At 30.2% G+C, this 21,071-nt stretch overlaps 1 protein-coding gene across 2 annotated transcripts in view; it reads right to left on the bottom strand.

Moving 5' to 3' along the window:
- The window catches only part of LOC100643217 (forkhead box protein O), a 299,428-nt gene that overhangs the window by 73,816 nt on the left and 204,541 nt on the right, over positions 1-21,071 (bottom strand). Inside the window, exon 8 of one of the 2 annotated variants that reach the window (XR_001099297.3) lies at positions 17,494-18,689. The exons of the other annotated variant lie outside the window; for it this stretch is intronic. The gene's annotated coding sequence lies outside the window, so the exon portion shown is untranslated. Of the gene's footprint in view, positions 1-17,493; positions 18,690-21,071 lie in introns of those variants that run through there. 2 annotated transcript variants of the gene reach the window in all.

Below are 21,071 nucleotides of genomic sequence, written 5' to 3'. Positions count from 1 at the left end.
TAACTTGAAATAGTGATTAATCCAATATGTCAAAATCAACAGAAAATGTTCTGCCGATAAAGAAAAAATATATTATTGACTACAGATAGCACTTGTATGGTATATGCATCATTTGGATGCCGGATATGTGGGGTGCCGTACTCAGGAGTCATCGCGTGGTCGCCGCCTCGAAGCCAAAGGATTAAAGAAGTTATTCTGTTTTAGAAGGTGTCTGAATATACATTAATACCTGCTACTATATTTTACTTTTATTTTTTCTAAGAGAAAATTCCATTGCGTAAATTTTTATAACTGCTTAAATGGTTACATGACTCTTATTATACTGATTAATTTAAAAACATTAAAATTTGAAACAAATTTAAAAACACTGGTTTTTTACGTATCCATTTAAAGATTGGTAATTATATGGATACTCGATCTACTCTCAGCAATTTAATTTTTTGCCACTAGTTGATGTATCGAAATTCTCGATTTCCCAATACAACGTTCGTACATATATCTAACAAATACAAATTCGCTATCAACTAATTGTAAGTCACTTGCGATAAACGAATTTTCCATCGCGTGATCGTAATTGCATCGACGATCTAAGTATAAACTGTACGCTAAACGTGATTTTTCCTTTTGTTCATGATCTGTGAAAATTTCTAGAATGTCGATTCATTTCGTATAATGGGAATGTCCTTTGGATGAATATGTAAGGTTGCCACAAAATTTCTGCAAAACCATGCGTTAAAAATTTTAGATCATACTTAGATACACATTATTGTTCTTAGTTTTACGTATTTTCTATAACTTCATAGCTCTAACTCCTAAACATTCGAAGTACATTAAAATTAAATGCTTGTTTCTTGCTTTATAGCGTTTCTAATTTTGTAGTCTGTCCGAGGTTCCGACATACCGGATCGATGAGTTTTATCTTTTACGTTTTATCTTATGAAACATAATCACGGTCATGATGTAGCAGAAGCAAAAGGAAGAAAAACGCCTCGAAAACTCCTGTAATTCGTTTTTCTGTACCTTCCGTGTTAAATAGACCGTGGTAGTTCAGCGTCGCGCACCACGGACGACCACTACTTTTTCACGTTACCTTACAGATTTTATTTCAGAAGTTTCCCTCCGTCGTGTCGCGACGTTAATTTACCCAACAACGCGAAAACGATACTCAGCTGTTCACCCCTTTAACTGCCACAACCAAGCTTTCAAAACTAATTCTGCGTGCGCTTTTACAATATACATAATACACTGTAAAAGTAATTTCTCATGTTCTCCCTTATTCCTTATTCTTTTTATCAATTAAATAAATAATATTGTTAATTTTATATAATATGATGTATGCATTTCCTTTATTTATCGTTTTATTTTTTATCAATTCAGCCATATTACATTATTAATTTTTTGAATAATTACGAACTTTGGAATCTATAACGTATATTATAATTTTAGAACATATTTAATACCCCAATTGCCATTTAATGATTTTTTAAAACTTCATTTATTACATGTATTTATTTATAAATAGATGTATTTGCTAGTGTTATTAGGAAATGATTTTCAATAATTCTTTAAATCGAATCATAGATCTGTTACGTTATTTTGAACTTGTGATTTATTCAGAAAAATGAGAAGTGATAGATTGAGAATAATAAGTAATCTGTCTGTTAACTGAAATTACTCTGGAATTTAAAATTAATCTACTGTAAAAATTAACGAAGTGCAGAAATAATAAGTAAATAAAGAAGTGAAATCTAAAAATACATATTTACAAATAATTCATTCGGTTTCGGTGGATGCGGCGAGATGTATACGTAATTAATCAACATTCTCGAAGATTCGATGGTCGTTTTCGCAATTTCGATACTTTAAGTTATTTGTAGCGTAAATTGACTTTCCTACAATTTCTTTGAAATTTCCACAATACGTTATTTAGCATATTATCCATAAATGATTTAATTTTCAGAGAGTTTAGCCTTACCGAAATGGAAATATTCATCTTCAAACTTGTAACACGTAATCCCTATAGTAAGCCACTGTAAAAATGACTTTCTAACAAAGTTCTAACAAAGTTGTTAAAAAAATAATATGTTATATAAAATGACTAGAAGAATCTTTTTTTAAAGAAACATATAGTCCTCGCCTCACCGCTTTCGAATAAAGATAGTGTGAAATGAATAATATCAGTAATTCCACTGTTATCACCATTTTTTAATTGTTCGTTAGTATGCGCGCGTATAAAGTACAGATAGCCAAAAAATATTTTTCTAGAGAAAGAATCTCAGACATACGTGAAGAACATAACTTTCGAGTTCTAATGTGTTTTACTTTTGAGGGATATTGTCGCGCTACAAAAACACACAATAAATTAGATAAAACTAGACAGTATCGATAAAACTCGTATCCTTCGATAAAGCAATAAGACAAAAATCTGATCTCGCGGTACATATCTTCTCCCGATTGGCTGATCACGGGAGGACATTGAGTAAATATTGTGCACAGTGACCTGGTCTACGCACTTTGATTATATAACACGACCACTCTATCACCTTCATCAGTCAAGGCGAACTTCGCAGATGCGTAAGTCAATTTTCATACGTATTAAAGCGAGTACAAACTATTTGACTAGAGATGATAGATTGATCGTTAACACGTTTTTCACATACGTCTTGAAGTCAAGTCGCATTTACTCTTAAGATATGTGGCACGTAAAAAATAAAAGTCGTGAAGTTTCAAACAAAGTTTTTCCAATAATTCATGGTTAAATTTGAATTATGTAATTAAACTTTCGAGACTTAGATATCATAATAATGAAATTTTAAATAATATATTATATGTAATAAATAATATAAATATTATATATTATATATATAATATTTATAAATAACATATTAAACATATAATTTTAACTAACGTGGTTGAAATAATAATTAAATTTCGTTTTTCTTTTACGGCATATAAAATGTTTGATAGATTCCTATATAAAATAAACATATTGTACAAGTTGATAGGAAATCTTATGCAAAAGTAAATCAGAATTATAGAAAGAACTTAAAACAGAAGAATTTTTGAGAGAGTCAATTTTGAAAGCTTGAGTTATATTGACTTGAATATGCATGTATTTATATATTATATGATGTAATTCATTTAGCAAAGACAAAATATGATCCTTTATATAAACTGGTGGTGTGAGAAGAGAAAATGAAATTTGTTTACTTAAAGCATAGCTTTAGGCAAGATCGATTTCGATTACTCGCTGCGTACATAATTAATTTACGGACGTAGCTATTATAAAATATACAGGTCATCAAGTAACACTATGATAATTATTGTTTTTATATACACTTTTCAATTATTGCAATTTATGTGATCAGGTTAAAAAAATTATAAGCAAGCAAGTCTTATCTTACGTAGTGAACGTTCAAAGTCAATCTTCTTAGAAACGAACCTTGAATAAAAAAATATTATTGCATATTTTTTACTTATTTTTGTACGATATGTTTGATTATATTCTGTATTGGTGATACTCCGAAATTACCAGCTCCGAGGTAGGAAACTTTCCTTTAATTCAACCTTATTTATTTATGTTTATGGCTCAGTTTTTTATACTTACTTACTATCAAATTGAAAATCACGAAATTTGGAAAAAGTTTTTGTAATAATAGATAAACAAAGTATATGTAAAAATGCACATAATATGGAAATAGATTTTTGATGAAAATAAGTTGTTAACAAGTATCAATATACTTAGTACAAGTATCAATATACTTATATAACAAGTATCAATAATGAAAATTTGAAAAACAGTGGAAATGTTAAACGTGCTTTGTGCATACATGAGTTTCAGTGCTCAGCAGTGCTTGAAAACACGTTATAAGCAATGGCGAGACGTATTCGAAACGTTCAAAAATAGTACGAGAGAGATTTATTAATGTTGATTTCAAACTATATTGTTATCTCGGGATTAGTATCTTGATGTTTTGTAACGAAATAGTTTGTATAAGTGTTATTCAAACTCTGTTATTTGGAATTTATTGAGATCTCATTCTAAATTTAGCAAATCCTTTTCGGATAGAATTCTGATACGATGTTTGTGCAACTGTTTTAAAAACTGATATTAATTACTTTTTCTGTTATTTCATTTTTTATGTACGTATATGCAAATAATATAAATTACTCTGTACGAAATGGTACTTGTAAAATGATTAGAATACATGATACAGTTACTAATATTAAATAATTCAATATTTCTTGAACAAACGAATGGAGCATGAAAATTATTATGTTCCAAGATACATACGATGGAGAACAGGGTTTGTATTACCTTCTGTATAAAGTCCACTCAAGAAATGGAACAGGTATTACGATGTAATTTATATTTCGACATATGAAACGAATCTTCTCGACCATTATTATCTCATATACCATATATATCTCCTATTGCTATCTGGAATCATTTCTAAAGCCTATTTATAACAGCAAGACTTGACTTACGCTAAAGTTATGCTCATATGTACAAGTAGATTTGAAAAGACATACGAACATTTATGTAAATAAATACTTATGTATAATGTTTAGTATTTATAATATTAGTATGAGAGACTTCCGGTGCATTATTAATATTAAATTTAGAACATTAATGTTAATATCAATTAATATCATGATAAGTATTGGTAAATAGTCAACTAAAACCTGAATATAAATAATACCTTCTGTATTATAAAAAAAGAATATTTTTTACTTTTCTCTTTTTATTTTTTAGTTTTTTGTTCGTTACTATGGTTAATATGGCTGTTAAATTTTGAAAAAATATTCCTTTTAAACAAAAACGCTGTAGGAGAAAGATTTTTGGCGTCCCACAAAAGCTAAGACATTTCTTTAATATCATTTCGTTTTTCCTATACATATCGACGTGATGATATTTTTTCTGATGTATGTCACGGCACATGATGTTTACATTGCGTGTTGTTTACATTGCTCGTGGTTACTTTTAGTTCGTAATTTAGAGTTAGTTGGCCGATAACAAGTACTGAGTACAAACGTGTATTTCGCAACTTGTATTTCTAAAATGTTGGATCATATATATTTATTATCTCTTTCCAGAATATTGAGAGGTCATAGAACAACGTTTCAGAATTATTGTGGAATGAAATACAAGAGAATGCAGAGAAATGCAATTAATTCCAAATGAAAAATGGTGAGTAAAATATAAGAGAAAGATGATTTATGTCGATAAAAGAATAGGTTTGGGTTAAATTTAGGAAAAAGGAATAAGTATCTTAACTCCTGAATCGTCAAAAATCCTTCTTTTAAACCTTCGTTTATCTACAAAGATTCTATGTTCAGCATTTCAGCCGAATCAGAGCACGGACGTTTACGGAAGTTTCGCCGTTAATATTTACATAAAAATAATCTTAGCCGATATTGCAATAGATAATATAAAAAATGTAATATTAAAAATCAATTTAAAAGAACTTGAAATACGTACGCTCAAATTATTTATAATCTAGTTAACTTATATATATTTTATCAATATAATTATGAGATTCGAAGATATCTTGCAACCTGATTTGGAATATTATATTCCATCAATACTTGTAATCTAGTGTACACAGAGCTTTTAAGGCTTTGATCGTATAGACAGCGACGAACGCAAGAGCGGGCAAACAAGTGACGACACAACGGCTGAAAATAAATAAAACTCATGGAATTACATGAAATAATCTATACAGCAATTGAGCAGCAACGCAGCGACGCAGTGACAGCTCTGCCGCTCGCAGCTCTTTGTATGATCAAGGTCTGAGGCATAAGTATAAAATATCGTTATGAGACGTGATCATTTTATGAGTATGTACTTTTAGTGAAGTCGATCACTATTACTACTAAATGACAAAATCATTCGAAGATAAGTTCAATGATAAACGATTCGATGCTTTAATCAAAAATCAAAATCTTTTTATTGCTTGTTTCTCTGTTAGAAGTGGTACACGTAGATAACGTTGATATATTTTTCATGTAATTCTCAATTATCAAAATGAGTTGAAGAATTATTTGCACAGCATCTTTTTTCTATTTTATAATGATTATGCTTATAATATCTCTATACAGTATGATATCGATATAAAGGTTTTAAAAGTATGCGTCCGAAAATTAAAAATAAATTTTACCTAAATTTTTAATATTAAAGCATTAAGAGAATTTCTTTTCATGACTACCCACAATTTTGAGTACTTATTATAAGTGAAATCTGATTTCATAAGCTTCTATTATTTTCGAAATTTAACTTAATTTAATTATCTACCGATTCAAAACTGTTTATTTTTATGAATTTTACTATTCTCTCTTGGTATCAAATGTACGAGTGCGTTTATATCTTATAACCGGATTCTATGGAATTCTCCGAAAGCAATGTTCATGTAGAAATAAAACAACCTGAAACATTTCCACCTAAATATACCACACAGCTATATCCATACTCAATCTTAGTGAAGTAATTGTACATTGAAAAGGTTAGTATTTTTATAAGGAAAATATTAACTAGGTTCATTTGCAGTAAATGCTTGAATCATCTGTAGATGTATATTTCTTTAATAGAACCACATTTCTGACCTTTTATACTTATACGTTGAACTACACAAGATTTGAAAAATTAACACATCAGATATTATTCTTGAACGTATTTCCATACAAGAATATATAAGATCTGTCTGGAAATATTTCTTTTAATTATCTTTCCTTATCTTCGATAATAAACGGAATAGAATTTAAATGTTCAATTTAAGTGAGACATCCTACGTGTGTGATTAGCTTCGTATTTTTAGTAGTAATTCTTATAATGAATTATTTAAAAGATATAAGAAAGGTTATTTATAAGATGTACAATGTAACTGTTCAAATATCGAATTTAAATAATTCCTTGCATTATTTATTACTTATTAATATACACATTTATACATATATTTATATGTATAATGTAATATTTGTACATTAAAATATATACAAGTTTCAAGGTATGTTAGTCAATATTGCGATTTGCAATTGTAAAAATATTGAAGCGAATGCGATGCCATTGTACATATGTGTCGAATTAAAGTTTCACATTTAGAGGGTCAAATTTAAAAGTACAACTGTTTCGTATTTCCTCTTTTTAATTATACAGTGTTGTAGCTTCGCTCAGTGTAGCATTAAATTCGAGTAGACGCGGGATACATCATCAATGCTCGTATTACTATTATTGAACAGAGTACTTTACTAGTAAACAAAATTCTACATTTTTACGTGAAAAAAGGAGATTGTACCATTTGTACTACCTCAGCTTGATATTTTATATTTATCTACTTCATTAAAATATATCAATAACTTATACAATTATTATATAACTAAACTTATAAAATAAGATTGTATCATTTTTTTATCGCCTTAGCTTGGTACATTATATTTATTTATTTTGTATAAACGTAATAGGGAGGGAGCAGACGATATTAACTTACGTAATTACCTCATAACCATAATACTTAGCAACTTTATTTATATCGTTAAAGACACGCTTCAAATTATTCGTTACATTTAATATAAAATTATTCGGTACGTTTATATATACTTAATTAATTCTAAAGCATCACTTATCATGTTGACAAGGAGCTTCCCAACAAGATGTTATTCATTTTACCAAATCAGTTTTCATTAAATTTAGGAACATTTTGCGATCTTAAGAGTGGGTAATAAAAATAACTTTTATTTTTAAAACGACGATGAACATTATAATAGAACATCTCAGAAGGATTTTCGACATACATTCAATATCGATCTTATTTAACATGCCATGTTTGTATAATTTTCACTTTCACATTTCCTAACGTTTTAAGGATGTAACTAAAATATCGACAATTTTATCAGAAGTTCATAATCCGGAATAGGATTCCGGAATTCGACATGCAATAATCGCAGCTTATCGGACTTCAGAGACTCACAAAAATACCGAGTCCCACAGACTGAAAATCTCTTCCTCTGTCACCTTTCGACCTCGGCGTTCAAGTACACCTACAATCTAAAAATATATAATACCTACAACGTAAAAAATCATATTTCTACGCCAGAATTGGGCGTAATAATTTGAATATAAGATAACGAATCGTTGTTTGCAAGCAATCAATGATATTCAAAACAGTTCTTTACTCAAACAACAAGTCCAAATGTAGGACAAATCTATGGAGCATTAGCACACGACTTATTTGTGAGTAATCACTGACAACTAGTAACTGTTGTAAAAGCAGTAATTGTAATCAAGATTTTGAGCTACATTGTTATATTTTGTTAATAACAGTTATCAATAAACATTAATGTTTGAATTTTATGATGGTAAGATTTCTTTAATTTGGAAGTAATTGTGACGAAGATTTTCAATACCACATATCTATTTCGATATTGCTATAGTACTACATTTTATTAGTAGTTTTATTAATATTCTAATAGTAGTTGTAATTTTGGTTTTGGATATAAATAGTCTTCGGAAGTAAAAGAAACTATATGTGTGGTCTTAAAACAAGTATTCGGCATAATTACATAATATTTACGTAGGTAAACTTAATTTCTACTTTGATGGTTACATGAAGGGGAAGTGACAAATTATTTGTAATAGAGTTGACGAAGTATTCGAATATATTTAGAAAATATGTACATTTTATACATATATATACATTTCGCAGAGATTATATAAGTATTTCAGCAGTTAATTATATAACTATTATATTAATAATTTCCCATATTCAGTAAGACCATATTTAGCACTTATATCTTTAAAGTGAATATACATGTAAACTCCCTAGAGTTCATGTGGGATAGGGATTCTTTTTGTTTTACGGGTAGCACGACAGGCTTTGTTTCACGGGCAGAGCGATCTTCTTTTGTTTTACGGACAACCATTTTTGAGAGGCACGCATTTTCCCAAACGAACGGACAGCGAGTTACATTAGAGACAGACAAGGTTACAGAATAGTTATTTAAGATTTTAAAGACTGAAGAAGAAAGATTGGTAGCTCAGGACGTTGAAAATCGATTCTCGATTTTCAGGTAAACATTGTACAAAACTTGTTATTTCTCATTCATATAATTATTGTTATTTATTGTTATAGACGGATATTAATTGTTGTTTATTTTTGTATTTTATCTAATTACTTTATAATAAAAAAAAAAACTCGATTTTCAGACTACAGAATCGATCCCTGAATTATCCCAAGATTTACGATCTTACATACATGCTGCACCTACACTAGTTTTTTATTTTTTAAATATGTTTGCAATAAATATCTTGTATCTCCTATATGTTAAGTTGGTTTTACATTTCACCAATATACATGACTGTCATGTCTCATTACCATGCTAATGAAATCTTGAAACGTTTAATAACATACACATAAACGATTTTTAAGTGTTCAAACACTTTTGTTTGCACTAGTAAAGCAAGGTATAAAACTTAAGGTTCTTTTACAAAAACACATGAAATGTCATTGAATTCTCGAACTACTATTTCCTTTATTCCATAATTTCACAACATTTCAATGTCATCTGCAAGAAACAATCACGATTAGTTCGATTCGTCGATCAATCGTCTCAATAACGTCCAATCTGATTTGACGAGGCATTTAAATACCGTGGCGAACATCTGTGGAAGTTCACTTTTGCATGCGTTTCTGTTCCCTGAATGTGTTCTCGGTCTTGGTTCCCTCGATTCAAAAAGTAGGCCAATGTGTATCGGGTAGCATGGCAAGAGGCACGAAACGTGGTCGACGATATTTCGTATCACCCTTCTTACACGCATCTCGGCGCCACGTCACTCCTATATATTCGGTGACCGGTCGTATCCGCACGAAAACGAGAACTTTCCCGACGACTATCGGCGCGTACGACTCGCATCGCCGACGATGACATACTTTATCTTCGACGGGGGTCGAATCGTGGGATCGTGGCACGAATTTATTGCAACCGTTCCGTCGATTTCACGAAGGACGGATTAATTGGTTCTCAGTTCCTTCCACGAAAGGATATCGCATTTTCCCTCCTTGTTCCGGAAACTGCTCCTCTGTATTTTGAACGCTATTTATATATTTCAGTCGGCAGTCTGATGAGGAACTCGGTTAATTTTCGGCAAGAAAAATTGATTTTATTGCAAGGTTCTTAACCCTATATAGTTAGAATTTTGTTTGCTGTTTAAGAAGGAAAATTGTAGTTCTTTTAAGTAGGTTTTAACGTCACGTCGCATCAACTCCGCGTACGTATGTACGTTAATAATGACGATAATGAAAACTGAAAATACTGTGGAATTAGATATTATTAGAATTTCTCTAATCTGGAATATAGGATAAAATTCTCTATAATTATAGCATTTCAAAAGGATTTGTTTCATGATGAATAATTTATAATTATAAAATGATTATAATTAATTACAGTTTCTTGTTCTGATTTGAAAAGTATGAAATAGTAACTATAAATAAATTATTTGTCGTCCCCTCAATGATATAATATTAGCAGAATACCGCGGTATGATAACAGGTACATGAAAGAAGCTTTCAAAAATATACATATATGGAATACATTTAAGTTTAATGACGTTTAATGACATTGAATAGTGTTCTGTTGTAGTATTATAATTTTTTTAATTTTATTATAATATAGAAACTAATTAAGAGAAACTACATTAAAATTATCATGAAATCAGACCAGAGCGCAAGCTTGTATTTCAGTTATACTATCAAGACGTTATCCTTATAATGTTTTAATATTTGGACTGTCTTGGTAAAAATGTTTGATAGAGCACGTTAAGAAAGCTTAATTTAACAAAAGTTTATATATAATATTCTTTCTTCAAATAATTATTCTGCTATGTTACTATTAAGAACCCAAAAGAATCTTCTTTAAATGAAGATATTTACTTAATTATATAAAAAAAAGTACATTTTGGTAGATAAAGTTATAAGAGCTGGGATAATTCCGCCAATAACAATGTGATGTGGTAATAAGTATAAGTCAAAGTATTTGAACTCGCAGGATTTTCTTCATCATTTGATTACCACGTATCATTAAATAATACTAAATTACTGTATAATTACGGAATGGCATACTATTACATTATTAACTTTTTTATTTTATTGAACTTTGAAATGTATATACATACTGTCACTTAATGTATACACATTATTAAATACGTTTATTAACAATATTATTTACTGTTCTATGCGATTTACCAACCAGTACCCAAAGATTTAATAACAAGTTTGTATGAAACCTAACAAATATGGTTATTATTCCATATTAATGACCCTGGTGGCTGATCACGACGAAATTTGGTGTATATCATTGAATGGGATAATAGATATAAAATATAAAATTTTAGTTTCGGGAAATCATGCGTTCCGAAGATACATGTACGAAGGTCTCAATATATAATAGACCTTTGGTATTATTAGGTAGTGTTTGCGACTGTGTTTTCAACTGATCCAAGCCAATACACATATATCCCTCTTTAAAAAGAACTTGTCGTTTTCTTCCATCATTTAGCATTTTTGAGCTTAATATACATACACCTACATATATTTATCTGTCAGCCATATACATCATTCATACGCATATTGTTACACTAATTGCTGGACATTGTGTCCAATAATAGTGAGAAATTTATTGCGTTATATACGATGTCTCCAAAATCATGGTGTAATCGGCCAAATGGTGATTCTACATGTAAACATAAATCGAAAAAGACGAATAACATTTTTTAATTAAGGCTTTGTTTTCGAAAAAAATTAAGTTTGAAAACCCGTCAGGTACCCGTGTATTAACTACAAGTTTCAAGGTATGAAACTTCTGTTTTTGCTCGTGTTTGTATTATAAAACGATTCGCGTCCTGTTATTGCTGTTATCTACGTATTCTACGTCTATACTGTACGTACTATATATCTCATTTTACGGACATGCAAATGAATTTCGAAACTTATACGTTATTGAAAGGTCTCAACACTGTAGAAAGAAGGATAATTTCTTACCTAGTGATCAATATGCGACTAATACACCACCGTTTCATTTCGAAGAATACATTCGCATACAGCAATCTAATTACAAGAGTAATATAATATAAAGCATAGCTGGCGTTTCTTTCAATAATAACAATCGACGCAATATGGGGGTGCAATTTCTACTGGAATCGCGGTTAAAATTGCCGCTTGTTTCGGGGTAATAAGTTTAGCGGGGTCGTTCCAGCGGCAATATTTTAAAGAGGCGATCGTGTATCAGAGTATAGCGGTCTCCAACCGCGGCTAATAATATTATTCGCTGCTGATTATTGCAATTATAACCGTGCTTTTCGCAATACGCTATTCATGTAACTCAGTCGGCGTCTGTAGCGCATGTATACCAATGCGTACAATACAAATTCTGACTGCCTAAGTATAGCGAACGCCAGTATAAATATAGTTAGGCGCTAGCCGATTAATGTTACTCCGCGATCCGCTAAATAGTACTGATCGTAAACAACGTGACTAATGAAAGTTTAATGGCCTCCTTTCGCGCGACAACGCGACATCGAGATTACTTGTTAGTGGATTATTCGTGGTTTTATATGAATCGAATCGGTGCTACTGGAATTATTGTCGATCTTAATGGGAGAAATATGGTCAAAGTGGAGTAGTACTGAAAAGTCTTATAACACACATAGTAACATTTTATACAGATATAGAGACTGATGAGAGTCGACGAAATGTTTAAACAATATATTCATTACGTTACATATAATTGTTATATGTATTACTGAAGAATTATATTTATTTAACTCATAAAGTTGTGGGCTTCGTGATAAATATTTTTATAGAACCCGTTAATTTTCATTCAACAATAAGTCATCAAATAGATCGTTTTTTATAATATTACACTTGAGTAATGATCACTTAAGGATTTGGGTGAAATGTACTCAAATATCCTAAATTGTAGAAACATGGACAAGTGTATGCTCGTAGATTTTTAGTCAAATTTTGACGCTTTTTCCAAGAACATTCGAAAACAGATAATAATATTAAATTAATCTATCGTAATATTATTGATGGAACTATCGTAATACCATTAGGTTGTAACATATAACATGTTAAGTTTTGTTTTAATTTTGAACAAGAACTTATTTTGTTGATAGTAATATTTAATAATTTAATATCAGAGACATAGTAATGACATAAATACACGATTAAACTATACGAAATTGTTCAATTTTACTGCCCATATGCACGTATTTTATAGAAGACAATTCTGATAATAAATCATCAAGATACTTATATAAGATAAGAAAGAAAATGATGTATCACACGTATTTATTACCAAAACTTTTTTCGCAGTGTGCGATATAGGAAATTATATAAGATAAATCCAGTACAAAATACGAGTAGACATAAGGCGCTACAATATTAAAGGACTTCTAAAAAATACCAAAACCTTTCACAAATCCGAATGAAACTTCAATTTCCTGTGAGGAAGATCGATTATATTGGTAATTCAGTTGTATACACGCATTAATGATAAAACTTTGAGTCGTTCAACGAGTATCATGGTCCCCTCCGTGAATAGAACCATATCGAACCGAAGGACAACATCGTATTAGTCGCATGATAGAAGTCGCATGAATTAAAGGAAGGGTGACGCTGATAGAAAGAAAGGAAGGGAGAGAGAAGAAGAAAAACATAGGACACGTGAACACGTGTAGGTTTAGACGTAAACGAAAAGGCGTGAACGCGGATTGGATAATGAGAATAAACGCCTCCTTAAACACGGCCTGCCGTGACAACTATTAGACACTCAATCTTGAATAATTCATTGAAAACGCACGCTCGATTAAGCAACTCCACAAGCCCGGTTGCCCCTCGCAAGAACGAGCGTCGTCGCCCTCCGATTCTTCATTATTTCCCTCCCTGGAGACGTCGCGACGATACTTGAGATACTTTACGCAGACGAATCGTTAAAGGCTTGATTTCCTATATGTGTCCGACGTGTGAATCTACGTCAAACGCAGTCTTACTCCGCATTTGTACTTTGTACCATCACAATGGAGAATCATGCTTTTCTTTTGGCCGCATGTCGGGTAATTCGGGTATAAATAAGGCTGCGTCTGACGCGACAGGCGCATTGGACACACATAGAAGATCTCGCCTTTAGTCTCGCGGCGATAGCCTTTAATTTTTAGGCAAAAAAGAAACTTTATTTAAAACTGCAGTTTTCCTTATAGTCTAAATAGATTCAGATCTGAGAGGATTGAGGATAAATATTGTCTATTAGTAATAGTAAACATTTGTAATATTCTATTTTATAACTTTCTTTTTTTTTTTAGACAATTTATATCGTTGAATTTCTTTTTTTAATATCTTGATTATGAAAGAAAATTGCAAGGCTTTCTCTAATATTTTTTCATTGCTATTTCTTATATCATTTAGATCCTACAATTTTTTAAAGTTTTACGAGATAGATAATTGTGCGAGATAACTATAATAAACAATTTTATTTTAAATCATGGAAAGTACTTTTGCGCTTCTGAATCGTGTAATGGATTTCCATAAGGTATTTATTATTCTAATTTATTTTTTATATGTAATATAAACTTGATTGAATTTTTTTATAAATAATTGTACTCAATTTTCTATTTTCTCTTGACAACATAATATAGTATTTGAGAATGTCTTTTATTATTATATGATTCAATGATATGTGATTCAAATTATATAAAATTAATAGCCACACACAAAATAAAATATCCTGATATTATACAAACACTTGGAAAACTTTCAATTTCATGTACAAAATATAAACATTAGCTCTCGATCGTTATTGCAGAAACAGATACATTTTATAACTTTATTCCTTTTAGTTTGCAAAAAAATTAGAAAGTTTTAATTTATAAAATACAAAAGGATGCAAGTTGAAATCGTGTTACAAAATGAAAACAGATCCCTGCAGGTATCTTCACGTGTACAATGTTAGTGGAAGTTGAATATCACCACCAATCTATGTACATTAAATATATAATGTTTTTAAAACTTCAATTTAAATGTTGTATCTGGTATTACAAAGATAATAAATAGTATGAAGAGTACTAATTATTAAAACATTTAGTAATTTTAATTGAATGTAGTAGTTCACACAAATAGGATATAAGAAAGTTATATTATACATCAAATTAGATCGACTAATCGAATAACGAAATTCTATAATTTACTCTCAAGAAATCATATCCACGATATTATAACGAACTAATTCATATCATCCTGAATTCTCCATATTTTTTTCTAACATAATGGTTATTTTGTACTACAGGTTTTTCTATAATTATAACATCAGCATCGTGTATTTATATTTACAATCGCCATTGAGTTTGTCTTAATAAGGAAATCAATGAAAACGATCGTCCTCTAAAGCAAGGAATTTGATCAAAAAGAATTACCATGTTCTTACCAAAACCTTAATAAAATAAAAAAAAACAAAATGTTTCTTTACATGCTGATCTTTATCTCGACGAATTTTTTTTTACTTATCCTTGTACTGTTTTTCTACCATTTTTTCCATACCATGCTCTTCCTGGCTGTTTCTTTTTTTATATATATCATATTTCATCCCCTTTCTTCCTTTTTAGTCTGTCTCTTATTTTAATACACGTGCATACATTCTTTTTCTTTACAATCAGTGACTGTTCTACACAATATGCATACGTCAATATATTCATCGCCTCAATTTCTCCTTTCAATTCTTTTTTCACCTTTTATTTTTTTCTTAACTCATATTTGTTTCTCCTTTCCCCTTTATTATTTATCCAGCAATTTTTATCACTATTCATACTACTACGTTCACATCTTCCATTTCCCTTTTTATTTCTCTTTTCTCATGTTCTTTTTACTCTCTTTACCATTGCCTTTTCTCGAATATTTACCGCGAATAAAATACAAAAATATTTGTACTATGTAAATATATGTATTAGGACACTTACTTTTCCTTTATTCAGTATTTGAAACATCAAGCGAGGTTTGCTTTAACTGTAGAAGTTTCGACAATATTTGTATAGATAAACAGCACATAATTACAATAGATTATAGTATTTGTATAGACAAAAAGCACATTATCGATAGCTTGAAATTTTTGGATTACAGTTCTTTAAAAAGTTATATGCGATATACTGAACGCACCAGTATACACAATATTTTTTTAGATGATTGTGATTACTATGTTTAGAAAGAAATGAGGTTTACTTCTACTCATTACATTTATTATGAAACGATAATAAGTTTTTCTTACAATATATTATATTGAGACAATATGAGACACATATAACGTGACGAAAATTACAAATTGATAATAGATAGAATGCAAATATTTATGCAAATTCATATTTCTATGAATATAATTAAAAAAAGAGACCTACAATAGATGGAAAATTGTGTTACATATTAGGTACTATAAGAAGCGCTATTATATTTTGAATATTTTATATACTAAAATTCAAATATATACAAATACGCAATCTTTATTAATAATTTCCAAATTACATTTGGAAATGTAAACAGTGAAAAGCATCCAATTTATTCTAATTATGTAAGTATTAAATTGTTCAGATAGTTTATAATGTTTTTAATAACTGATAAAAGTATTTCGTTGTGTATTTCTTGAGATTAAATGAAAATTATTACAAGTTTCTCGAGAGAAATGGAAATTGTACTTATGTGCAATCGGTATCAACGCCTAATTATACAGTAAGTATAGAAATTAAACAAAAGCACACGAAATAATAAAAAAACGTGATTATACTAGATTTAATGTATCGACAAAAAGCTTACAAAAGCTGTTCTTCTTTAACTTTTATTATCATGTATTGTGCAACTCGCTACCATTTATTCTGATCACTCTAGAACTTTTTAATATGAAACAATTTAAAGCTTCAAAGATCTTCAAAAACTATTTGACGAAATTCACTTTCAGAAAATTTCAAGAATTTGAAAAAAGACATAAAAGTGTATTGTTATTAAAATACATTGTACTTAAATTTTTCTTAAATTTCCTTCTAAACTAACCGAATAATTACGAATATCACAGAAAACAGTAAAAGGGAGAAGAAGGTCATCTTTTCAGAAATGTTATCAGTTAACGCAACAAAATATTAGTATTATTTACGAAATTATCACAGTGATTATTACATTCTGTATTCCCTCTCCAAAACTTATAAGAATACCTACCTAGTACTGTCATACCAACTATCCAAAAAGGAAAAAGAAAAAAGGGAAGTAGGAAAGGCAACACGGTAAAAGATTAAAAAAGGGAGTAATAAATGGATCGCATTGTTCATGAATTCGGCCGAAATAATTATGTTACCTGCGACCCAGATTGCAAAGACGGACGTTGCAAAAAAAAAAAAAAAAAAAGGAAATTAATAAAAACAAGTAAACAAGACTTCTATTTTCCCGTTCACAATCAGTGAACATCCTATAAAAGAAATGCGATTGTTGCGCGTTCCCCTCTTCCCCAATCGCGGAAACGTACGGGTTACATAAACGCACATACTCGGTCGTTTGTACAATCTCTGCGCCTCTCTTCCGTCTCGATTTAATCAAGGCTTTTTTCCACCAGGTCAGGCGGATCACGACATTTTCTGTCTGCAAGAATGCATGCTTGCCGGCATTCCTTATTGGCATTACGGAGGAATCGTCGAGGTCGCCTGGTTCGAGTACCACTCCCACAGGGGACATAGGGGAACAGGTACAGAAGGCAGTGTTAGAAGGTGCGGAGAAACGAGTATTGAGAGGGAGCCTACCTTGGCGGACATTTCTAGCGACGAAAGAGGTACTGGTCGGTTATCTAGACGCGAAAAGAGGAACGTGATCGACTGATCGATACAGACTGTATCGCGTTGTAGCTCGTCCAGAAGTGGGTTAACAGTCCTTTACCGTATATATGGGACACGGGCACATGACCAAACGTTGCGCAGAAGTAAATCAAAAGTTTTTTCTCCCTGGGGCTGTAACGTAGTTCTATCGTTACTACCGGTTTGCTTGAGTTATCGTCCTCTTGCTGTTATATTCACCGGTTCTTCAGGATCGCCATTGCCTCATGGGTTGCAACCCTTTAATCCATTCCACTTAATACCTCCTGCCATCAGCTCAATGTTTGAGAACCGAATTATATAAGAACGAAACAATTTCCGTTTATTATATTATTATTACACTATTTTATATATTATGTTATATATCATTACATTATTTGTTCAGAAAGCACACTAACTAATTGTATAAATTAAAAAACAGAAAAAGATAATGACGTTGCAAATACTATTTTTTAAAATTTATCTTAGAATTTGCTATCATTTATATCATCTTGAAATAAATGAACTTATGAAAGTAAGTGATGCTTATATTGGTTTTTTAGAGGCTCATATATATAGATATATGTACTAAATGCAAATGCACGTTTACATTTTTAGTATTTTGATGATGATGCGAAAGAGTAGTTACGGGACGAATTCGTCCTTTTTGACTTTAACTAAAAAAATTGATAACTTGTACAGTGAAATGTGATATAAACTAATTGAAGAGATTACGATAGCTGTTGGTTGACTGCTTGACTTGTTGTTATCATATAATTTTCACATTTGACGTGTAATTTATTGTGGAATTTATCAGGTGAAAATATTTCTGAAAAAAAAAAAGAAAATTTCTCAATGCAAAGGATTTAGAAGACTTACGTGGTGTTGAGGACATCGTGTTCTCATAACTGTTATTCCAACATAAGGGGTTAACCATTTTTCAGTCATCGAATATGACAAATTCCAAATCACTTTAGTTTTAACTGGGAAAAAGACATTCAATGTTTTAATGCATTGCATACTAACTTAATTTTTATCACAGGTGAAATTTCATGTTATGCGAATTTTACCTTAATATCATTGTCCTGTAATAATACCATTGCAATGTTGCTAATCTTTTTGCTTTTAGCCTAATATTAAATATAATGATAATAAAAATTACATTTATTTGACTTTACTGCTTTCTAAAATAAAAAGAAATTAGTAGAATGGAATTTTTCTCCTGATATAATGAACATGATTTCCTCTGCTGATAGCCTGTAAGGATTAATTTGGTATCTGTTGTCTCAGAATTACTTATTTGAATAGCAGAAAATGATCAATGTGTATATTTCATTAACAAGATTATGACATAAAATCATTATTACATATCATTTATAATTCAGACTTAGCGAGTTCATTGTAAATAGTCTTTACTTATATTACTTAATAATCAGTATTATGAATTATGTGATAAACTATGGTTCAGATAAATCATGAATGTGTTTAGTATGTAATATATTAAGAGAACTTTAGAATACAATTGAGATGAGAAATCATGCATTTAAGAAATATTCTAACTAAAGGATGCAATAGGGTTAAGTTGTGGTTCACTTGTCATGCATTCTTTAAGGGGTATATCAACTGAGGGGATTTTTATCGAAGCCGATCGAAGATTCCTTCAACAGGAAACTATGTTTTTATACGGCTTAGAACGCGTACGATAAATAGATAATTGCGAAGATGTAATTGCAACCAGGAAGATACTTTATTAGAGGAGGTACATACTTTTTAGGGAAGAGCAATTCCGGTATGGCATTTAAATGTTGTTTTGGAATATGACGATAATAATATGGATTGTAAATGATAAAACTACTATTTAGAGAAAACCGTAAGTTTTTTCTTAAATTATTGTACATTAAATTATATTATCAAAAAGTTGTTCAAAATTCTTGAAGTAAAATAACTATGTTAACATACATGTATTTCTTGATTTCTCCGTCTTATATAAGAAATTCAAAATTTCATTGAAAAATACCAGAAATGATGAAATGTAAATGATAAAGCTACATCGAGAAACATGTAACTATTCGAAAAAATCGAGTTATTGTTCTTTTTAATAATAACAGCATTTATTATATAATCAGTTAACTATTTTTTGTTGAAATATCGCAGCAATGTAAAGATTAAATAATCAGTCATAGCATATATAATTTTTAAAGGCTGAAATAATTAACAATATTTACTTAAAATTCAACTCGTATGATGAACTAAAAAATTAAAATTAATAAAAAAGTTTCATTTATATTATGAAAAATTGCTTAGTATGGTTTGAACTAAAATATGTAATTATATATATTTCTCGATGCTTTCATTCCACAGAAATTTTATAGTATATAGTTAGATCATCTACCAGAAAAATTAAGGTTAATAACAGAATACTCTGCTTGTATAACGAGGCAATAGAAAAGTACAGATTATATAAAGGAAGAAATCAGTATGTTGGAAACTAAGAAAATGTAGAATCAATTGATTACATTTAAATGAACTTAAAAACCTTTGTCGAATGTTCAAAATTAGATGCATCAGATGTTCTATTGTATCGTAAAGGCATTTAGTGGTTTCATGCAAATCCTCATTTGATTATTAGAAATAATAGACAAATTTTGCTCCACAAATCACGTACAATAAATCATGCTTTTGATAGTATAGTAACTGTGTAAATGAATATAATGTGAAATGCCTATTCAAAAATATATTGTTTTTTGTTTTATCGTTATACCTTTATATCTTCTTTTACATTTGAAACATCATTATGTTGAAGAAGAAATTTTTGTTACTGTTAATGACTGTTCTTACAGCCAGTAATTCCCCGTATGTAGACCCAATATGAATGAGAAGGAAAAGAAAAAGAAAAGAAGAATCATGAATGAAAGATCAATGTTGCAACGATAGATCTCGTAATTGGAAGATCTCGTAACATGGGGTCCGAATGAGAATTCAATTAATTCCAAGATCGAACAGGACATATATAATTAACCAAAATTTAGACTGGAATTCTTTGATGAACTAAAAACATCACAAAACGAAAAAGCGTGTAAAGAAAGTGTCAGATGAGGATTCATCGACATGAATCCGAAGAGCAGCAGGTAATCGTTGTTCAACAGCTTGGAACAAGGAAAGAACGATCGGTTTTTAGCGATCGAGAGGCTGCAGAGAAAATTGCACAGAG

The sequence above is a fragment of the Bombus terrestris genome, chromosome 7 (assembly GCF_910591885.1).
Source record: "Bombus terrestris chromosome 7, iyBomTerr1.2, whole genome shotgun sequence".
NCBI classification, from domain to species: domain Eukaryota; kingdom Metazoa; phylum Arthropoda; class Insecta; order Hymenoptera; family Apidae; genus Bombus; species Bombus terrestris.
This window is presented reverse-complemented; position numbering and strand designations above follow the sequence as displayed.